This window comes from Urtica dioica, chromosome 2 (genome assembly GCF_054948205.1).
Source record: "Urtica dioica subsp. dioica isolate 48M chromosome 2, U.dioica_male_clone48M_v1_H2, whole genome shotgun sequence".
Lineage (NCBI taxonomy): Eukaryota > Viridiplantae > Streptophyta > Magnoliopsida > Rosales > Urticaceae > Urtica > Urtica dioica.
Window position 1 is genome coordinate 51,696,955 of NC_142757.1, and position 10,255 is coordinate 51,707,209.

Consider the following 10,255-nt stretch of genomic DNA (forward strand, 5'->3'; position numbering starts at 1 on the left):
GGAGAGGCCGGAGAAGAGTAGAATCGCGAGAGAGAGCTTTTTTTTAAAAAACGGCCGAATACAGTGGAGAAGACGAAGTGCAGAAGATTTGATTTTATAGAAAAACCTAAATTATAGGTGTGACTTTGTCGGATCCGATGATTCTTTCCTGTGTGATTAGTCGCACCCGATAACTTATCCGGTGCGACTAGTCGCATCGGATGATATTAAAAAAAAATTAAATCAGAAAGCCACGTCATAACTGAATGAAAAAAGAAGGGAGAGAATTTGTCCGCTTAAAATTTTAAACAATCAGGTGCGACTTTGTCGCACTTAATTTTTTTTTAACTATCTGGTGCGAAAAGTCGCACCTGATACTCAAAAGAAAAAATAATTTAAGCGAAATTTTTTGGACTTCTGGTTGACATACTGGTGCGACTAGTCGTACCCGAAAGTCATTTAGATGCGACTAGTCGCATCTAATAGTCATGCGCATCAGAAAACCAAATTTGTAGTAGTGAATATTAAAGTAATAATAAAAAGCATACGAGAAAGTTCTCACTGTTGCCTAGGGCGGCGCAAAAAAACCGGTAAAACCGTAAATCGGACCGAACCGTTGGTTTTTTAGGCCGCTGGTCCGGTTTTAAACGGTTTAAAATTTCACCGGTCCGGTCTGGTCCAATTTGAACCTTTAAACAGTCCGATCCGGTCTAAAAAGTCTAAACCGCGGTTTACACCGGACCGGACCGGAGCGGTTAGTATTTAAATAAATAAATTAATAAAAAAATATGTATAAAACGGTCCGGTCTAAGACGGTGCGGTCTAAAGCGGTCCAAAACGGTCTAAAAGAAAACCGGACCGGTTATTATTTAAGAAAAATATAAATAAAAAATAGGCTAAAATAAAACGGCCGGTTGAAAACGGTCTAAAACGATCTAACGGTCCAAAACGGTCCGATCTAAAACGGTTTAAACCGGACCGGACCGTTGTAATGGGTTCGGTCCGGTCCGACTTTTTTTTCTTATTTGTTTCGGTCCGATTTAATTTTCTTAAAACCGTTTATACCGGTTTGGTTTGATTTTTTGACCGGTTTTACACCGGATTGGACTGTGCACACCCTACTATTGTCCATAGTGTCGCAACAAGAATGTCGAAATCAGAGAGAGAGAGAGAGAGAGAGAGAGAGAGAGAGAGAGAGAGATCTTTATCAAAACGTAAGCGAATCGGATAGTTTTGTACGCACAAGCAAAAAAAATCTTGTATATAATATGAAAATGTAAAATGACGATAGATGTGGAAAAACACAGAAGATTAATTAAGTTATAAAAGAAGAGGATTACAAAAAAAAAAAAGTAAAGAGAGAGAGAGAGGGAGAAACTTTTGTTCCACGTTTGGAATATTACACATATATATTATATTATATTATATTATATTAAATATATATACATATATATATATATATATATATTCAGCTTTTACATATCGTCTGATTCAGTGGCGGACCCACGTTGAAGGCCCAAGAGGTCTGGGCCCCCTCAAAAAAAAAAAAATTCAGGCTTAAATTTTTTTTTTTTTTTTTTCCGGCCAAAATTCAGTTTTAGCCCCCCCCCCCCCGCCTTCCGAGTCTGGATCCGCCACTGGTCTGATTGGAGAAAAGTATCATGGCTCTCTCTCTCTCTCTCTCTCTCTCTCTCTCAAAAAGTTGGTTCAATAATTTGGGGCCAAAAATAAAATATGAGGCTTTAAATAATAATTTATTTTATTATGACTAAAATTTAGTTAAGTTTGAGACATTAAAAGTTATAAACCATATCAAATTAATTAGGAAAAAAAAAAAATCTACAGAAACAATTATAAAGGTTTTATTTACGAAGATTTGCTCAAGGGCATGACCGTTTCAAAAAATTTTACGAGCAAATAGTCATAAAATTTTAGCGTGGGGGATAGATTTGATAAATAAATAAAATTTAGAGAATAGGTATTCATAAACATTAAATCATCTGAAAATCACAAGTATGGTCGCCAATAAAATGTAAAGAGAGAATTATTAGAGCAGAGCTACGTGGCGCTCAAAAGGGTCGAATTCAAAATGTCATATAAGTTTTGTTAAAATATTTTATAGTGATAGTGATAGGATTATAATAGTCAATAAAGAAGTAATAACAATATCTGTCACACTGTGAGTTCAATCCCACTGCAACAAAAGCCGCCTTAAAAAAAAATATATCTGTCACACTACCCCCTACACTCAGTCACTACACATGTTATTCGTGCTTGACTCAATGCACGAAAATTTCGGAGAGAAAAACCATATCAAATTAATTAGGAAAAAACAAATATCTACAGAAACAATTATAAAGGTTTTATTTCCGAAGATTTGCTCAAGGGCATGACCGTTTCAAAATACCAAACCACCTAATATATATCACTGTATAATTCGTGCCTGTCTCAGGATATATACATAGCCATAGGTGCCAAAGATATACAAACTTATCACAAGAGACCAACTCTTCTCAATACATTATATACCTCTTTCATATATTTCAGAAACAATAATGGTTTCAAGTTCAACTACAAACAGCACTGACACTGACACCTCTAAGTACATTGCTGAATTCGTGATCAAGAAAGGACTCGGAGTGAAGGGTCTCTCCGAAACCGGCCTCAAAACCCTTCCCACTCAATACATTCAGCCGATGAGAGAGAGGATCGACGTGGACGACGTCGTGGCCGGAGAAGCGATTCCGATCATCGACATCTCGGGTTCGGACGATGAGAAGATTGCGAGCTCGATCTGCGACGCGGCGGAGAGATGGGGTTTCTTTCAGATCGTGAACCACGGCGTTCCTCTGGAGACTCTGGAGAGGGTTCAAGCCGCGACTCACGGATTCTTCGGGATGCCAGCCGAGGAGAAGAACAAGTATTCGAAGGAGAATTCGGAGTCGAACAACGTGCGATACGGCACGAGCTTCACTCCTCAGGCCGAGAAGGCATTGGAATGGAAGGACTTTCTCAGCCTCTTCTTCGTCTCCGAGGAAGAAGCTTCGGCTTTGTGGCCATCATCGTGCCGGTACGTACGTAACTTCATAAAATTGCATCTAAAAAACAGCTAGCATAAACTCATCATCCTTATAAAATTTGAACAAAATAGTCATATGAAAGATATTGATTACTAAAAAAATCTAAGTTTTATTTATTGGTAAAAAAAAAAAAAAATCAAAATTACGTTGTCCAATAAAATTTATTATGTACATGTTTAGTACACTTTAATAGACTTTCTGTATTCATCCAATAAAATTATAAATTGATACCTATTAATACCTTAATAATTATTAAGAAGCTTAATAAACTTTGATATAGAAAAAAAAAATTATTTATTTTAGAAGAAATTATATCAAACTAGTCAAATAGCTACTCTCCATTAAATAAATAGTTCAAACTTATGCATATGTCTTCATTATATGATACATGCGTTATGTCTTAATAATTGATTACTTTTTTAAAAAAAAATAATTTGACTAGAATTTAAACGTAGTAGGTTTGAATTGACTATATGCCTAACTCTCCCTTTATTTTAAGTAGTTTTATGTTTGATATTTATTTCCTAAATTTTTATTTTATTTACACCTAGATCCCCATAAATTTATTATGTACCTCCATCTTTGATAGCATTATTACGAACATGAATTTTGGAATATAGACAAATTCATTGCTATTTTCAGAGACGAAGCCATCGAATTCATGAAGAAGAGTGAAGGGGTGACCAATAAACTACTTGAGGTTCTAATGAAGAGGCTAAACGTGAAAGAAATAGACTCCCAAAAGGAAAGCATGCTTGTGGGTTCTAAGAGAATCAACATAAACTATTACCCTATTTGTCCGAACCCCGAGCTGACCGTCGGAGTCGGTCGTCACTCCGATGTCTCGACACTCACAATCCTCCTCCAAGACGGGATCGGAGGACTTTACGTTCGTGACGAGAAGAGAGACAGTTGGATTCACGTCCCACCGATCAAAGGCTCGCTCGTGATCAACATCGGCGATGCGCTTCAGATCATAAGCAACGGACGGTACAGAAGCGTCGAGCACAGAGTCGCTGCCAATGGAAGCAGCAACAGAATTTCTGTGCCGATATTTGTGAATCCGAGGCCGTGTGATGTCATCGGTCCTTTGCCGGAGATTCTGGCCACGGGAGAGAAGGCGATATATAAGGAAGTTTTGTACTCCGATTATGTCAAGCACTTCTTTAGGAAGGGTCACGATGGAAAAGAAACGGTCGACTTTGCAAAAATATAATATAATAAACAAAATATTAGCAAAATATCAAACTTAAATGTTTGAGTTTAGTAAAATAGCCAACGTTTCGTAAATTTGATGTAAATAGCCACTGCATTTTATTTACAAGTGTATTTTTACAAAAATACCCATAAATAAGTTCAATTTTTTTTTTTGGTATTTATGAATATTTTTGTAAATATACGCTTGTAAATAAGCGCAAATAAAATGCAATGTGACTATTTAACTAAAATTTACAAAACATAGACCCTATAATAAAATCATTCAAAACAAGTAAACTTCACTACACTTATTGCTGTACCTGTACTACGTAGTGGTTAAATATTCCTTCCGTTAATTAATATTTTTTCATGCTTGTGATTCAATCATTGTAGGGAAATAATACCAAATATTGATTCGTATCAACGTTTAATGTATATTATCCTCTCTTGTAATGTTTTTGGCCGTACATCTTATATAGAAAAAAATATACAAAATAAGGATTTGAAAATTAATTGAAAAACGAAATAGTAAAGTTTCAAATTTTTAGCAAAATAGTCAAAGTTACACTACGTAAATATATTTTGACGATAAATTCAAATATCGAATGTTGTATATAAACAATTTATCACATTTAAATAGCAAAAAATTGCCTACGTAAGCCACCTAAACTATAGGAATTGTAAATTAGCCAATCTTTGCTAAATACTTTGTAAATAGCCAACTTGCATACGTGACAGCCTAGCTATTAACTACTTTTTTTTTTACATGTTTGACTGGATTAAATAAGTATTTTATTAATCTGTTTATAAGTTAACTTGACTATTTACAATAAATTAACGAAAAGTGGGCTATATCCCAATTCACTATAACTGTGTGGCTATATAACTTAATAACCCTTTAAATAATTTATCCACATGGTCAAACTTAAGCTACTCTACGAATATGTTAGTTTCAATCTATTCAGTTACAAGACTCATTTTTTTTAAAAAAATATGATGAAAATAACAAGGAGTATTAGGTTTACACTTGCTAACTTAGAATGGAATTTTTTTTTACCACATCTTCTTACTTAAAAATCCTTATCTTAAGAAGAATAATAGCATTATTCGTAGCATTAATATTTTACAGAAACAATTGAATATTCTTGTGATTTACGATATGAAACCATTTGGCAAGGGGATCTTAAAATAGTTTTGGAATAAACTAAAGATTGTTACATTTTCAATAGACCTAACCAAAATGGAAGTGTGTAAAAAAGACAGTTTATTAACATTCAAAGTATCAAATTCCACTCCAAATTCTTACGATGGTTCCACTCCAAATTCTTGTCATTTAAGAAGATTTATCTAAGACGCAACGAGATCCAAAAATTCATGCAATTCGACGGAGAGTTTTTTTTTGATAAGGCGTGAGTCCGCTTCAAATATCTGGAACGAAGATGGCCTAACCACTGAATTCTGGATCATTATCCCAAAAACGAAAAAAAAAACATGATTCAAAGACCAATATCAATGCCTTCGATGAAAGTTATTCACCGAACAAATCGTGTTTTTGGTGGAATAGAGCTAATGCTAGCGATGAGTGCTCACAATAATACAGAAAATGTGTATGTTTCATTTTGGCATATGTGAAACGTGAATTCTGACAATATTGAAAGGCAATGATAGTAGTACATATATGTAAACTGTATACTTATTAAATAAAATCTGTACGTACATATTATGTAATAGTGAAAGGAAAAGAAAAAGAGCCTAGTCAAGACATCTAAATATCTTTTCTCAAAAAAAAAAAAAAAGGACATCTAAATATCTTAGCTAGCTATAATATCTTGATTGCTATAGTGTATTTTATGCAATGTATATATTATTAAAAAAAATTCTTCCTGATAATCATGCATAAGAAACTGGCTAGATGTGTGTGTCAATATAATACGCACTATTACAAGTTTTGGGTTCTAGAACGGTTGTAAAATTATTTGTTATAAAAGATTTACAATAGTAATTTCTACAACGGTTCAAAAACTTCTTAGAAATTATAAAAAATGAACTTTCTACAATAATTCTGTAGAGTTGTAGACAATTAGTAGCAACACATATATTTCGATGTGATGCTATATTATTTTATCTGCAACGAGATAATCTACAACGGTAGGATCATACCTAGAGACGGAGTCAGGAAAAGCTCGCCAGAAGAAGCTAATTTAAAAAAAAAAATCAGAGGAGCTAATTTATAAATTTTCAAAGTAAAAAATATAAATTTTTTTAAAAATGGGTCAAATATGTAAATTTTCAAGATAAAATGTGTAAATTATTTTAAAAATGAACAAAAAGTGTAAAATAATTTTTTTGGGAGGCTCTGAACCTACTGTAGCTCCGTCCCCTGATCATATACCGTTGTGTAGAACCTCACCGTAGCGTTGTTTAAAGCAAATCAAATGAGAGAGTGTATTAATGATTGATTAGTTGTCCTATAGTAGTTTTTTTTTTCTTAATATTTCATTATGAACGTCATGTAATCATATAGCATACATAACAATTAATAAATATATTGAACGACCAACTAATCATGGCGAAATTGATCGAGTCTCGTCAATAAGAATATTCGATTGCTTCTGCCAAATATCCTATGAAAAATAATATCATTTTTTTTAAAAGTACAGGGACCTCAATCCTTGCTAAAAACATGATAAAAAATTAAATCCATTCTAATATACCAAGTATAAAACCTGACTCCCTTGTTATTTTCGTATTAAAAAAAATTAATTACATATTTCCCCCCAACTCTTTGGCATGCCTCCTCAAGTAAGAAAAATAGCATCCGTGCCCTTGTAATCTTGCATTGACGAAATCGTACCCCTTCCGTCAAAATCTAAATGATGGCGAAAAAAAATCAGGGTAAAATAGTATTCTTCCTCTTATTCATTCTTTTGTTTTATTTTTTTATTATTGTTTAACAATATAAAATTGAAAATTAAATCTTAAAATTAAAGCCTTTAACGATCTCCGCTCTTCATCGTTCTTGGTTCTCTATCTGATGTATTGGGAGACCCACACTTGAATCCCTCACCGTTCTTGGTTCTTTATCACAGTTTTCCCTTGTCGGTCGTGAAATTGGTCAAACCCATGTGGTAGCGAAGCTCGTCCTCTGAGTCTGCGTACGTGATGTCGAACTTGACTTGTGAGAATAAAATCCGGTAAGATTTGCACCTGAGATTTGCTGGAGACGATCATCGTTCTTGAGATTCGCCTAAGGATCTGTGGGTGTCCAAAACCCCGCGAATCGTCCAAGGCATTTGGTCGACCTATAATCGGCGGAGACCTGAATCGCCGGGCTAAGCCCGTCAATGTTGGGTTATTTTAATCTAGACTTGGTCATATTTGTTAGTTTTAATTTTGTTAAATTCCTTTTTATTATTAAAAAAAAAAAGAATAGAAAATCTCTCCATAATTATTTTTTCCTTGCAAATCAAATTCCTTCTCCTATTTTTCTCTATTGTTGTAGAAACTATGTGTGTGTCTATGACTTTGATGTATTGATTCAGGGACCATATCCAACAAGTGGTATCAGAGAGCCAGGATGCCGAAGCAAATGCCGTCGCCGAGCCGGGTCGTCGCAGATGTAGCGATGCAAAAGGGCGGGAGAGAGCGAGTCATGACGCTTCAATATCCGTTGCTCACGCGGAGCAACTACGGTGCATGGTCGATCAAGATGCGGGTCAACTTGCAAGCTCAAGGTGTGTGGAATGCTATCGAGCATGACGATGTTGACGACCAAACGGATAGATTGGCTCTCGCTGCCATCTATCAAGGAGTCCCGGAAGATTTGCTCCTAACGTTGGCGGAGAAGGACTCGGCCAAGGAAGCGTGGGAGATGCTCAAGACGATGCACATGGGCGCGGAGCGCGTCAAGGAGGCGAAGGTGCAAACCTTGAAGAGTGAATTCGAGGTGCTTCGCATGAAAAATGGCTTACGATCATATATTTATAGTAAATCATATATATGATTTACTATATATATATTTATAGTAAATCATATATTTGGTTTACGATCAACTGTTGCATATATATAGCAACAAGTTGAAAACTGTGTTCCACCTAGAGCCAAAGAAATAATAATAAATTAAAAGTTATTTGTTATTTGCTTATATATTAAAGAGTAACATCAGGAGTACGTGTAATCTTGTTTCCTAACTATATATTATATATTTTAAAATTCTTAAAATAAAAACAAGAAGTAATAAGAAGCTTTAACCACGTTACATTAGGGTTTGTTTGTTTTTTTTTTTTCTATAGCGCACCCTATTTCTTTTCTTCCAGACTCTCTCACGATCTATCTCCCACCTATTCATCTCTATCCCACTTTGTCTTTCCCTCAAAACAATAACCACCCGTTTTCAAAACCTCTCCTATTTAGGAGTGTTAGGAGTGAACTTTTCTTCAATTAGAGAGGTAATTTTGTGGTCTTGGTGCTTTCATACTCTTCTTTGTTCTTATGATTTAATACTGTTTATGGAGAAGAAAAGAATAGGCTGAAGGTTTATGAAATAAGTTTCGAGCAGTGACAAAGTCAATTTTTGTTAAAATAGCTATGACTGTTTTTTAAGCTAATATTTTTACAGCGTCTACTTCCATATGTTTTTCAGTCGTGGTTTAAATTTTATAATTTTTAAAGCTATGAATATTATTTTATGAGTTTTATCCAAACAGTGCATACACTGATTTTTCCGGTCCGCCAAATTTTGAAAAAAAACGTTCTTGGTTTAAATATCTCTAAATTTCTTTTTAATCTAAAACTTTAATATGAGATTCATTTATATGATATCATTTTGTGATCTAAGTTTTAGAATTTTTTTTGGATGCACAAAGAATATTTTCGGATTTATTTTCGAGCAGCGCGCAGACTCGTTTTAAATCAGTCCTCTAAAAAAAAGAGCGACTTTTTGTGTTTTAAGCCTCTAATATTTTATTTAATGTTCCAAACCAATTTCGACCACGTCACTTCAGGAGAAAATGTTCAAAATATTTTTGACCTCTTATAGTAATTTTTCCAGTTTTGTTTTCAAAGTTTTATTTTTCCCGAGCCCAAGGGTATTTAAGTGATTTTTTCTTTCAGCTGCAATCAAGAAAATTTGCAGAATCCTAGTAGTGTATTAAATGTTATAATTAGCATAAAGTTAACTATCGATTCATTCGATTAGGTTCTGAGTTATTTAAAGCGTCTGTTTCCGTCAAGGATCTACGATCGTAACTTCCGATTTACAGGTGAGAATAATCTCACTGCAACACAGATTAGTTCAAAATAAAATACGATAAGTATATGATCTGAATGAGTTAATAATATTTTTTTTATTGTTATTATGTGATTGTTGACATATGTGTGATATGATATGATTTGATAAATTATGAATGATATGTTATGGATGCAGAGTTTATGATATGATATGGTATAGTATGTAATTATGTAATGATATGATATGGTATGGTATGATAAATTATGAAGGATATGTTATGATATGTTGAGTTTATGATATGATATGGTATGGTATGTTATGTGATGATATGATATGGTATGATATGTTATGTGATGATATGTTATAAATTAGAATACTTATATCATGTTCTTTTTCTAGTCATGTTATCATGTTTATTGTATGTCATACGTCATTCGTGCATGTAACGAAAAAAAAGTGAAAAGATAAAGATAAGCAAGGGAGTCGTACCGCCTCGAGCTATGGAGGTCTTAAGGAGAATTTCTCGAGCCGACTTATGGGCCCAAATGGGGAAATTTCTCGGGCCGAGGCCCTAATAAATTTATAAGATAGAGCGAAGTGTGGGACCTTGCAACCCCATATCTTCGTCTCTAAAGTGTGCACTGAAATAGGTACGACCAATGTTCAAAATATCGGGATATATCGGTGATATATCGCCGATATATCGTTTTTTGAAGAGTCTCGGTAAAATATCCGTTGTAATCGTTATCGTTTTATAAATATCGGTAAA

The 10,255-nt window shown here is 34.1% G+C and overlaps 1 pseudogene; it reads left to right on the forward strand.

Annotated features, from left to right (window-relative positions):
• Nucleotides 1-2,534: 2,534 nt before the first annotated feature.
• LOC149405453 (feruloyl CoA ortho-hydroxylase F6H1-3 pseudogene) lies at nt 2,535-4,675 on the forward strand (annotated as a pseudogene).
• Nucleotides 4,676-10,255: the final 5,580 nt, after the last annotated feature.